An 11,442-nucleotide genomic window follows, 5' to 3' on the forward strand; every position below is an offset into this window, starting at 1 on the left:
TCCTGTGTTGCAATACTGCCAGTGCCGTCAAGGCAGCCCTCTCCCTGCTTCCCTGTTTGGCTTTTTGGGGAGTTGTCTGGTAGAACCTCTCCTTTTTCCCACTTGTCCCGCTCTCTGTTCACCTAGAGGTGCCCAGGGAAGTTGTGGCTGCCCCATGCCCCGAGGCGTTTCTAGTGGAAGGGGGCCCTGCCCCCAGCAGGGGGGGCTGTAAGTAGATGGTCTTCAAGGTCCCTTCCAATATAAACCATTCTATGATTCTACGTTAAACTAATCAGAGAGTCCCGCCTGCATCATTCTATTCCTTGTTCTCTTCATGAATCCCCCCAGCTTTCCAGCCCAACTCAAAACAAGTGTGCGTACAAAATACAGGAATTTGGGTCTTGAATCCAAATACACATTTAGCACTTCTGGTCCTCATCGAGCTATACAGCTCATTCCCCACCTGACCTGTTTTCACACACCCCATGTACACCCTGTGTGCTCACGCAGTGCATCTCCCAGATGAACATGCGTACTACAACACCTCCATCTCCCATTTGGCCTCCCAGCAAACACTCAGGATGCCATCTCTGGACCATAGCTCCTTGCAGATATTCAGTCCCTAACCTGACTTCATTTCATGGCACGGCATCTTCATTCTCACTCTCAGCCTACATGTATATTGCCTGTAAAACACCCAAATCCTTCTTCAACTTACTGCCAACTTGTAAAATGCCCGATTCCTTCTTCAATTTACTGCCAATCACGTTATGCACTGAACCAAGACAACAAAATGAAGTAACATTCAAGCAATTTCCCACCAAGTACACATTTTCATATACACCTCCTTGTATCACATCCTCTGCCAAACTGAACACAGAGTGTTCTGAACGCTCTTGTCTCAACCCCTCCTGACTATATCTCACACTGATCTGTTCTGTTATGGAAAGAACTATCGTGACACCCGACATCCAAAGAGTTTTACTAGCTTTGTCTAATTTCTAAAGGATATAGTCCTTTGGGTTATTGTACATGAGCTGGATTCAGCAGTTGCCATCAGTAGTGTTCCAGGACTGAGCCTCAGTATCCCAGTCCATAGCATCAACCTGCACTATTCTTACATTCTGTGATAGAGATAAGTAAGTAGGTTCCATCTAAGAACGACTACAACCCCAGCAGGACAGATAATATAAACTCTGTAGAACTGCAAGTAAATCTTACTCTTGAAAATTATGGTAATAATTGAATAGTTGAATATGAAACTGGAAGAGTAGCAAGACTCAAGGTCATACCCTTTTGACCAGAGGAAGCCCATAGTGTGTTTTTTTTCCCCCCACTGTTGCTGGCTGATCTGCTGAATTTGACTTTTCTTCTAGTCAGACTCTTGAGTTGAGGGTCCGTGTTTGTAGTAGTGTGGTCCAAGAAGCAGATATCATTTTTCCTACCTCTGTTGATTGTTTCTTCTAGTCTATCAGCACCACTATTCTGGAGAATTAGTCCCATTATCCAAACAGACTGGATTAGGTCCTCAGCTGTTTGTGATCACTAGGACAAATAGAGTGGTAAGACTAAATATTGGGGTCTCGAGTGCACCAAGATGCAATCTCCTTCCCCCGCCCTCAGGGTTTTGGCCACCTGCCCATCATCAGGCCAGCTCTGATGCGGTGCAGCTGTGTGACCTTGGATCAGGCTGCTGGAATAGCCAAGCTGTGAGAAGTTTCATCTGGGCCTTCTCTGCTGTGCTTTAGGAGCTGCCTTTAAACACAAGACCTTGCCCTTTCTTGAACTACACTGTGCCTGGCCTGCTGATTTCCTGTTTTCACCTTGGACCTGCCTTGCTGCTATGGACGTCTAGCAATCGCTGTGCTCACGTTTGTTACTGCTGCTGGACCTGCTCTGCTCTTCTTCAGGTACTGTGCGACTATGTTTCTTGTCTGTGACAAATACTTCTCCTGGCTCACCTTCCCCTGTGTGGTAGCTGCTTTTGTGGCTTCCTGATACTAAAAGCTTTGTGGCACAAGCGTTCTTGCTGCTTGTCTACCTCTCTAGCTGGTGGTATGTGCTTAATATTGAACAAATGCTGAAACACTCATTGAACTACTTCATGTGCTAGTGGAAGTAACCTTCAGTAGCTATCCCCTTTCCTGCCCAAAAAGTGGCAGAAGGAAGGGCTTAATGTATGATTCCTCTCACATGTCCAACTGTTGTGGTTTTATTTCTATTTCCATGATATGTCTTTCACCTCCCTGAACCCGTCTACCTTAGGAGACCGTTTTGAGAGACCTGTGTAGGAAGCAAAGACTCTCCTTCAAATTGGTGAAGAAGAGCTAGTACTTTGAGATCAAGAAGGGGAAGGAGAGAGTACAAAAGAGGACAGATAGAACATTTATTTAGAAAACTTGGTGTGAATAGTACTTGGAAAAAAAAAAGGCAAGCAAAAAATTTATGTGTTTTCCTTGTGCCTGAAACCCAGTTTGACTTTTCAAACCTGGTGTTGTTTCAACATACTAAATTCCTTGGTGGAATTCCTTGGACAGAAAACAAGTGCCCTCTCTGCACTCTGGTGGTTACTGACTGCTTGTAACTGAACTCTGCAACCACAGACCTATTCCTGCGCTTCAGTAGAGCTGACTGACTGACCCTCAGATGATTGTGGCTATGGATCAGTTCAGTCGCTTACAGTCTGAGTTTGTGTGCTAATAATTTGATTTGTATCCCTTTATCTTTTCAGTGGAAAATCTGAATCGGAGTAAGGGTAGGATAGGGATGTTATTTCATTTTCCAGTTCCTATCAGCATTCTGCCCATGGCTGCATTTGGGAAGAACTAGACACTTCATTTAGATTTGGTTAGAATATGGCTGATGAACTCTGCCAAACACAAATATGTGTGCTAGCACCCTAAGTCCTTGGGTGATAGTTTTAAGTTTTTGATTCTTTGCTACAGCTCTTGAACTGAATAACCATTTAGAACTCAGTGGATGGTTCTTTGTAAATGTATTGCATAGCACATGAGGTGATGAAGGAGCTCCCTGTGTCAAGAGATCCTTCTGTTGTGTAACTGGTGCATCCTAAAGCGTCTGATTCCTACATTGCTGCATCTTTAAGAGACCAACTGAGAATAAAAAAAGAATACTGGTTGCCGTGTATACTGCTTTTGAAACCTTGGCTATGAAGTAACTGGTGGGGTTTTGTTGTTGTTTTGTTATGGGGTTGGTTTGGGTTTTTCCTTCAAACAAATAGAAGAAAAATACCAATGGCAAACTTGCTTCTAATTAGTTACTTGTTTGACTTGACATATATTTCCCTCTGTGTCATTACATTTTGAATATTATGAAAAGAGAGGCAGGATAAAACTGGAGTGACTGTAACAGTTCTAGCCTAGTCAGGGGCGCTTGTGTTTTCTGGGCTGGTGTTATTAATGAATTAACAAAACAAATCAAACGCTAGTAAATACAAAATCACAGTAACTGCAGATGAAAGGAACAACAACAAACCTCCCTGTAGCTTCTAAGAAAGGCAGAGACTGATTTTTGCCAAAAAGGAATCTGAAAGAACTGAAGATTGCTAGTATTACTCTGCAAAGCCTGTGGGCCTTTCTGTTAAGTGATCCATGGCTACCTGCTCACCCTTGTTACCATCCCAACGAGACACAGCTGCAGGGACCTCTCCTGCAACACCAGCTGCATCAATTAACTTGTCTGTGCCTATTTTATTTTTAATTCTTCCTGCATTTTGGCTTATAGGATTGTCCTTTTAGTTTTGTAACCCTCAAATGCCCAAAGGGGGATCCAGCCATGACATGGCTTCAGAATCCTGGTAAAACAGAGCATACTGGGCACTCCCCAGTCCATTGTTTTTGCCTCATTTTATATTCATGAATGAATTGCAGATTTTCCCATTATAATATTTTTTCCCCTCTGTGTTCAAAAGTATTCTTGTATGTTATTCCAAAGTGGCTATCTTTTAGAAAAGGTATTCCCGTTGATTACTAATCTCGTATCGGGATCTCCCTCTGAGAAATATTATCTTTGATTTGAGCAGTTCATGCCTATAATCCTACATGTAGGAACATACTATTTTTCTAGATTTTAGGAGTGGTTGCGATGGCCCTTTCATTCAAGTACACATTCACATATGAAGAAGTCAATCCCTGCTTTTTTTTCTTGGATCTGTTTCTGCAAGTATCTTTCGGGGGGATGGGGAGGGGGGAGGCATCCACATTATCAAGCCTGAGACCTGGAGTAGTGCAGTAGAATTTGTATCTTTACTGGTGCAAAGGAATTCCCTGTTCTAAGCTACAAAGTTTCTTACACTGTTTTTGAACATTGAAACATACTATGCTGTACAAACAGTTTTAGAATAATGTTTGTTAGGTCCGTGAGTTCTTTGCAGCTGTATGGGGTTTGTTGTTTTGTTGTTTGTATTTTGTGGTGGTTTTTTTTTTTTTTAACTATCTGCTGCTTTTCAGAAACACCCATTAAATAAACAAGAATCTATTTCTGGTTTGGATTTGCAAGGACTTGAGAATCAATATTCCCCAACAATTTTAAGGTCCCTGGGATCTCGGTACAAAACCCACCCACTAAGTCACTATTGTTATGGGTTTTGTGTATTGTTCTCTACAAGCCAGTCACCCACAACTTACTCACTTTGTTTGGGTGATATGTTTAAAGGGAATTTTCATAGGCTGAATTTGTAGGACATATTCCCTGGCATTTATTATTCAGCAGAGCTTTCTCCTTTAGTTCTCCCAGCACTTCACCAATTTGAACAGGCTAGTGGGTGTAGCTGCATTTGCTTTTCTCCAGCTGTGTGAGCATGCCTGGCCTAATAATTGTTCTATTTGAATTGGCATCAAGTACGGTCATGCATTTTGCATATCATAGTAGATCTTTGGTAATCAAGTTCCTCCTGTTGTTATTAAATTGTGTGTGTATAAGCAGAAGCCATGGGGTTGATCTGTACAAGTCTAAGTTCTGTCAGATGAGATTGATTCCTCCTTTTTTTCCAAAACTGTACCTGAGAGCTTTTACCAGATGCTAGGTATGTTCTGTGTTGATCTACTTTATATTTACAAAAGTACCCTTTTCAGGTTTTTTTTGTTGTTGTTGTAGTGGTATTTACATGAACTGTGTGAGTAGACTTTATATTGTGGCTAATGTAAAAAAATTTGTTTACCTTACCTTTCAAAAGTGTCACAAAACAGATTCCCAATATGCAGGTTAAAAGCGGAAGGGTATTGATAGAGCTCACAGCAGTCCATCTCCTCACTGAAGCTGTTTCTTTTCTTCTGGTGTTGCCAAACAAAGAAATTTAAAGTTTTTCTAGACTCTTCCCCACCTCACCCCACCCCCTTTCCCCGATACAGTACCATAAATCCAAAATCAGCAGTTGTTTGTTTAGGCTGGGGGGTCGTCTTGTTTTGTGCATGTGCCAGGAAAATCTCAGGTCCTCTATCAATTCAGATGTAGTACAGCTTTACTCCTGATCTAGCTCGTACATGTGCTAGCACCCTCAGGATGATGACCCTTTCCAAATCACATAGCGAGAGCTCAAAATTAATTTGAACAGCTTATTAAATTCTAATGATTGGGGGGGAGGGAGGGGACCAAATTCTGCATTTGCATAAGAGCTGGCTATTTCATTTTGCTTCCAGAAGCATCTTTGCCTTCATATTTGGCCATCTTCTCAACTGCCCACTGAGCTGTGAGGTTGAGAAGTACTACAGAAGCTTGCACAGGGAGCCCCGCTTTCAAAAAATAGATTGTTTTTAGCTTGGTAGTTTATTGTATTATTATTTAAGCAGGGATGTTCTGACCTCTCTCCTTTGGATCTTAGTTTTAAGTGGGATAGAAAAACTGCTGGGAAAACACTGGTCTTACTTGTTTCTTTGACTGCCTCATTCCCCATGCAGGCAAGTAAGTATTACTGTGACTTCCTGAAGGTGACTTCTTGGATCCATATGGCGTTTGTGCAGCTTTTCTTTGACCAAAGCATTTCCAGTGTTCTGTAATGAAAAATCTTCTGTCTGATGACAGATAAATTGTTAATTCCCTTCTTACTTTTTCTTGTTTTGAAGCTGGAAGACAACTGCCTTTTTCCATAGATACTTTGTAGTTACTCTCCTGACAAACACTTTATCTTCACTCAGAGGTCTTTTGACAGGCTTTTTTTGAGAAATCAGTGCAGATTATTTCAGTATATCAGGCAAAGAATATAAAGTTCGTTCTTTTTTTGTTTTTAAGTATTACCAGTGTTTGATAGTTGATTTAAAATATGCAATTCAGAGAATATCTTACCGAGACAATCTCATGTTGTACAGCAGGTCTGACACAATCACAGCAGTCCCTTCTGGGTTTAGTACCTACAAATCCAGTTTTGGCTTTATCTTGTCTGAGGTTTGCTTATTTTTGTGGGTCCCCAGCTCATGTCTGGTGTGTGAGTCGGTTCAGAACCTGGGCTTCCAGGAGTGCAGGAGTTTTGTCAGAACAGGACTTTCACTTCAGTTTGGTTTGGAACAGCACAAAGCAAGTAGAGATGATCTGGGATTAGCACTAAATATTCAAACTGATTCTGAGCCAAACTGCTAATGTAGAAATACTGGTTCAGCTCTGCATGTATTCCAGTTTAATTTGGGTTTAGTAAGAATGCTGCTGTGCATACTTTTCTGGGAACAAGAATCTACCTCTTATACACCTGAGTTACCCCTCTGACTTAACAAATCCACCGACATTAATGACCTTGGACTGTTTCTTACAGGAATACAAATCGATGATGGAATTGATTTTTATTGAGTACTTCTGTTTACCACAAATATACACAAATTATTATTTGACTGAACATGGAAAAATTGAATAGCCGGAGACTTTTCTCATGGTTTAAAGTCCTCTTGTAACTGGATTTGGTCTCAAAATCCTTTCTCCTCTTTCACTGAATTGCTTTGTGTGAGAATTTTTGCTTTCTGTTGCATCTCTGAGACAATATTTAACTTAACAATTCTAACAATATAGGACTGTAAGAATGATTGTGTCAGAACTAAGTCTAGTACCCTGCTTCCAAAAGCAGGCAATAACAAATATGTAGGGAACTCTAATAATATTGTAAACATATAGTGGTATTTTCCTAGTGTAGTCTCTCAGCTTCCAGCAATTTGTGTCTCAGACCCCCAAAGACAGCAGCAACACCTTTGCATTTTATAGTCTTAGAGATTTCTCATCCATTGACTTGCTCAGGTGCTTTCCATACCCTTATGGCAAGAAGTTTCTTAGTTCAGCTGTGTGGTATGGAGAAGTACCTCTTCATTTGTAACAGGTCATCCATCTGCTTGTTCCAGCTGAAGTCTGGAATGCTTGTGATGGAATAACTGGAGAACAGTCAATCCCCAGGCACCCCTTTCATGCCACTCCTGATTTTGCAGGTGTCTGTCATTCTACCTCAGCTGTCCCTTTCACAGGCTGAGGACTATTCATATGCTTCTTTCATAGAATTCACTTCACATGCTTGATCAGTTCTGTTCTTTTCTCTACCTCTTTCTGGGTCTATATATACATATGCTAGCAAATATATAAAATCATGTACATGTATCTCATTTTCAAGAGTGGGGCACAAAGTGCAGTGGAAGACCAAAACTGCATGCAGCATTAGAGATGCAGATTTAACATGGAGGTATTTTTTGGCATAACATGTTTTCTGTTTTGTTCTCTTTTGTAATCATTACCAATATTCAGTTTGCTTTTTGACCGCTATTGAAAATTGAGCTGATGTTTTTGCAGAGGTAATAGGAACTTGTTCATTTTGGTAACAGACAGTTCAAGGGTCTGATAGGTATTCTTGGGATTGGTTTTCCCAGTGCATCACTTGACATCTACTTGAATTTCATCTCTCTCTGTGCTCTGTGAGGTCCTTCAGCAATTCTTCAGTCAAGCATCATAACTGTTGTTAACCAAATCACTTGGTCTAGGCAGGAAATTGCACCTTACTAAGTCCCTTTTCCGGATCTTTCACAATTGTGGCAAACAGAATAGGTCCCAACTCAAGGAACAGAAGATGTCCCAGCTCAAGAGTCCTGTGGGACTTGCTGGTAAAATTGTTTCACTGTGGAAAATTTACTTTTTTACTCTTTATTTCCTACACAACTGTCCATTTGTGACAGGACCTTCCTTTGCATCCAATGACAACTTGGTTTCAAGAGCTTCTAATAAGAGACATTCTCAAATGCCTCTGGAAATCCTAATAATTATATGAACTGAATCTCCCTTGAGTATGTTTGACTTCATTAAATAACGCCACTAGATGTGCACGGCATGAATTTCTGTACAAAACCTGTGTCAACTCTTCCCCAGTATGTCCTATTTATTTACATGTTCACTAATACTGTTTTTTGGTGTAGGTTTATGTTTTTGCTATTTTGCTTCACAATTCTTGTTGGATTTACAGGTTTGTAGTTGTCTTAAGTCCCTTAATGCTTGCTTTAAAAATTGGCATTGCAATAGCCACCTGCCATATGAGTTTTTAGCAAGAAACTTGATATTTAAGCTAGTTCATCCCTGAATTATCTTGTAACACTGAGGTGAAAACAATTTTGTCCTGGAGACTTGTTAGTATTACTGTTAATGATTTGTTCTATAACTTAATCTCCTACTCTTCAGGGTGAAGCAGAACCTCCAATGTATCCCTTCATCAAATAACAAACAGGGGGTTTTGCACAAAAATCTTCTCAAGTTCCTTTGCACTGAATTCAGATGTAAAACAATTTTTTTCTGCAATGGTTATATGGTCTCTGAGTAATCCCTTTAATCTTGATTTGTCTCACTGCCAGATTCTCTGGCATGCTTCCATTTCCTCATGTATTTGGAATAGAGCTTGCTAGTTTTCATACTTCTAGCAAGTTGTTCCTAAAAGTACTTTTTGGTCTCTTCCTTCCGTGTTGTTTTTTTTTTTTTTTTTAACATATAACCAGCAACAGTTTGCAATTCTGTTTTCCCCTATACTCCTCTGTTGGGCAGAACTTCAACTATTTGAAGAATGCCTTTTTGCTTCTAGTAACCCCCATTGCTATGCTGTTGAGGCATGCCAACTTTCTCTTCTAGGATGGGGTCTTTCTGAAACCTCTCAGTTCCCAGAATGCAGACTTCTAACCTTTTTGCATGTGACCACTGTTCTGAGTAGTGGTAATTTTAATTTCCAAAGTTGCAGAATTGCTCTTGACATTTACTTTTAATGAAGAAGCTATCGTAGCCAGCCTGAATGATACTTAACCAACCTGCAGCACACAAGTACTTCCTACTGAGGGGCAGTGGAGGCTTTTGCTTCAAACAGCCCCTGCTGTCAGTTTCCTACTTGGGCTATTTTGTGACCAGGGAGAACCTATGCTTCCTGGTTTTTGACTGAGCCTGACTGGAGAGTGTCAAGTGCCTATTTAGCTGCTGCAGAGGCACCACTATCTTGCAGATAGGCAGGGATGCAGCTAACATCTTGCGGTTACTGTGGCTGGGGGCCTGGAAAATTTACCGGCTGAAACAGTCTGGTGCTAGGTAGGGTGTGGGCTGAGGTACTTGATGCGTTCCTTGTCTTGGTCTCCACTGACAAGATCTCCCCAGGTCTTTGTGCCTAGAGGCAGGGCTCAAGGACAGGGGCTACCAGTTGTGGAAGACAATTGAGTCGGCAGTTACTGAAAAAGTTTGATGCGTGCAGTCTGGGGGACCAGACAGGGTGACCCAACTGTGCTAAAAGAGCTGGCAGGTGTCATAGCAAGGCCACTGTCATCTTTAAAAGGTCATGGAGATTAGGGGAGATCCCTGGTGGCTGGGGAAAGGCTGGTGTTACACCCCCCTACAAAAAGAGTGGGGAGGACAATCTTAGGGACTGTAGGCAGTCAGCCTCAGTTTGGCCTCTCAGGAAAACTGTGGAGCAAGTCTTCTTGGATGCCTTTTTTTAGGGACATGATGGAGAAGGTGATTGGGAAGAGCCAGCATAATTAACCAAGGGTAAATCATGTGTGACCAACCTCAGTGCCTTCTAAAGATGAGATGACTAGCTCTGGGGATGAAGTAAGAGCAGTGGATGTTATCTGCCTTGACTTGGGTAAGGTTTTTGACAGGATCTCTTACTGTACATTTGTGTCTGGGTTTGGGCCATCATGGTGAGGAGGTGTAGCGTGATTGTGAGGGGCTGGAGCACTTGCCCCAGGAGGAGAGGCTGGGGGACAGGCATTTATCTTTGTTAGCTTGGAGAAGAGAAGACTTTGGGGACACCCCTAATAGCTGATTTCTAGTACTGAAAAGCCTGTCTGTCTCCTTGCTAATCTCTCTTTATTGAAGTGCATAGTCATAGGGCAAGAGACAGTTGTCCTGAACTGAAACAGGGCAGAAGGGGTGGGAGGGGAATTGGTTTCTCCACGAGGCCAGTCAAGCACTGAAGCGGACTGGGAAAGGTGTGCCAGTCTCCATCCTTGCAGACTTTTATGATCCAACTGACAAAGCCCTGAGAAAACTGGTATGAATTCAGTGTTGACTCTGTTCTGAGTAGGAGGCTGGACTGGAGCCCGAGAGCCATTCCAAAATGATTTATTATATGACAGCTTGTATATGCTATGTAATCCAAGAATTTCCATTCTTGGAGATTCTTCTTCAGAATTACCCTTGTGATACGTACAGGGCTGCACTCATGTCCTCCTTCATGCTTAGAACATGGACACGTAAGGCAATATTCACCTAGTACTACTTCAGTTCTCTCTTGGTGGTCAGTGTCTGTGGTGAGCTACAGGGGTAACAATTTAATTCTCCGGTATACAGATGGCTGCGTTTGCGAGCCAGAGAGCTGCCGGGGAATGGGTGACATCAGATCTTGGGATTGCAGATACGCTGTGGCTAGGTCACTTGGTCAGTGCGATGTGTGTTCCCCAGGCACCCTAACCCACTCCCTTTTGACGGGGTCTTCATTTTCTTCATCCTTGTGAAAGTGTGCAGTGACAAGAGCCAGACTGCCTGTTAATGTGAGGAGGCAGAGCATCAGTGCTGTACATCATGAGGACAGTGTTTTCATAACAAATACTTTCTAGCACTTGGAAGAAAGAGAGGGCAGCTAATCTTGAGAGCTGAATGCTTCTGCTTGCTGTCTCCACTTCTCAAAGGCAACTCTTCCAAAGTCCCGGGGGCTTTCCCAAAGCCAAACCGGTATCTCCAAAACAGGAAACGCAGATCGGGAAGAGCTGATGCGTCTTCCCGTCGGTCTGTCACAGCATCCCTGCGCAAAGACAGAAGCGATTAACGCGGAGTCCCTGGGCTGCGTGTCAGGCAGCACCTCTCGGTGCGCGGGGCCCGAGGACGCGGCGGGCGCTACCCAAAGATGGCAGCGCCCAGCCGGCTGCTCCCCCTTCCCGTGCCTCCCGCCCGGCAGGGGACCGCATTCACCGGTACTCCCGGGCCGCCCCGGAGGCCTGCCGTCCGCGCGAGCCCGTGCCC

Source organism: Charadrius vociferus, unplaced genomic scaffold (assembly GCF_000708025.1).
Source record: "Charadrius vociferus isolate BGI_N301 unplaced genomic scaffold, ASM70802v2 scaffold406, whole genome shotgun sequence".
NCBI classification, from domain to species: Eukaryota; Metazoa; Chordata; class Aves; order Charadriiformes; family Charadriidae; genus Charadrius; species Charadrius vociferus.